Genomic DNA, 2102 nt, shown 5'->3' with positions numbered 1-2102 from the left:
GCGGGGGGGGAGGGAAAAAAGGCCAGGGGAAAGGGTAAGGGGGGGGGGGGGGGGGGGGGGAGGCATGGTATGGGTGCAGTCAGGTGCATCAGGCTGTGGGGATGAGTAGAGGACCCCAGAATGGAGGCACCATGGTGAAACTATTCATCCAGTCAAGCAGCATTGCCAAACCAAGAAATTTCTTTTTATTGATTATCTGCAAACTTTTTACTGAAAGCCAAACTTTTATGTACTACTAGCAAACTGCCCATCAAAAATGATGGGGACAGGTGGGGATGAGGTGCCACCACCCCGTGCTACTTCCACCTCCCAAGAGTGGGGAGGGGAAGCTTGCACACAACCACCACCACCCATCACCCCATGCTGCCGCCACTCCATGTCCGGCTGCTCACCAACCCCCTGCTTCGTGTCCAGCCTGCTCCATGTCCAGCCCCATGCCACTCCCTGCCTGCTTCACGTCCAGCCATGCACTACCTCCCCCACTCTGCATCTGGCCCCATGCCACTCCCCCACTCCCATGCAGCATGGGGCACTGGGTGGTGGCGGCTGCCATGTGCAAGCGCCTCCCCCCCACCGCTGGGACATGATGGTGATACAGGGTGATGGGTGGTGGTGCTACATCCCCACCTGCCCCACCCATCATTCTTGATGGGCATTCTTGATGTAGCACTGGCTGGAGCCAGGCCCCACCGGGAGCAATGCCCCCCAAGAACATTACGGACAGACCAACAGACACACAGACAGATGGACTAAGTCCTTTATATATATACATGGTTGGTATTAAACTCTTAAATTTGAACATAGTCTTTTTCCAGGACCTGGTAGAAGAGTTACATTTACATAATATAAAACATATCAGTAAAAACATATTTCAGTAAAAAAGTTTACTGACTATCAGTAAAACATTTTCAGATCGTCAGTAAAAAAAAATGTCTTGGGTTGGAAATCTTGGTTGAAGCTGTGGCCACACAGAACAGAGCTGGTCAGAATCCCTTTGCCAGCCTCCCTTTGCAGCAGAGATAGTGAAGTGCCATGGTGGCCAACAGTTAGGTTAACCCTTCCCTGGACCTGCAGCCACTGCCAAATTAGAATCTGATACAATTAGAATCTGATGCATCATCGCTAACTGGAGGGTCAGGGGAAGGTTAACTTGGTTGAGGTTGGTAACACCTCCTCTCACTGAAGCATTTTATCTCCAATCCACTCCATGCAGCTGGAGCCTTGAGTTCCCTGCCTCTATTCTGGCATACAAGGTAGCAAAACCTATCAGGTACATCGCTGCTGCCCAGGGGAAAATCTCTCTGCCTTTTGTGGCTTCTCTTCTTCCCTGAAAGCAATTAGGTCCAGGGAGAAACCAAAAAATTATTCTATCCATTTTTCTTCTGTATTCAGGGTGCTCTAAGAACCAGGTAGACCAGTGCAAAAATGGCAGATAAGACTAGTGAATTAATGTATCGTATCCCTGTACTCCAGCATAACAGAGTCAGTATAAGTTTCTCCATTATGACATTGTACTAAAGTAAGAAACATTTTTGTATTGGGATTGACAGTCCTTTCTTTAGGTAAATAAAGCAACACTTTATGAAAACAAAACAAAACTTGCTGATGTGAAGGTTTTTCCTTGATTCTCAAAATTCACAAGCTTTCAAGGTATCAAAATGGCGTGGAAATTTCCCTAGTCTTCTGTTGGCTGAATGGAAAGTAGCTTTGCTGTGAGATAACTGTAATTGAACACTGCAGCATATATAACCTGAAGACATTAGATATAGGTATATATTATAATGCAGATGCATACTATATGAACTAACAATACAATGTCTACATTGCACAGAAATAATTACAATGTAGTGTAGAGATAGATTAGCTTTAAATGAGCTAGCTTGTATGCAGATAGAAGTTTTCATTCATAGGGCAAAATATGGGCTAAAGGTATGGCCATGGGACATATTTATTCCAAAGTAATTTGCCTTTTCTCCAGAGTGAAAGTGGACCAGAAACAATATACAGTTTTCATAGTTTCATAGTTTCATAGCTGGTAGGGTTGGAAGGGACCTGAGCAGATCATCAAGTCTGACCCCTTACCATGGCAGGAAAGAGTACTG

The sequence above is a fragment of the Gavialis gangeticus genome, unplaced genomic scaffold, assembly GCF_001723915.1.
Source record: "Gavialis gangeticus isolate Ggan-Ray unplaced genomic scaffold, GavGan_comp1, whole genome shotgun sequence".
NCBI classification, from domain to species: domain Eukaryota; kingdom Metazoa; phylum Chordata; order Crocodylia; family Gavialidae; genus Gavialis; species Gavialis gangeticus.
Note: the sequence above shows the minus strand (reverse complement) of the source record.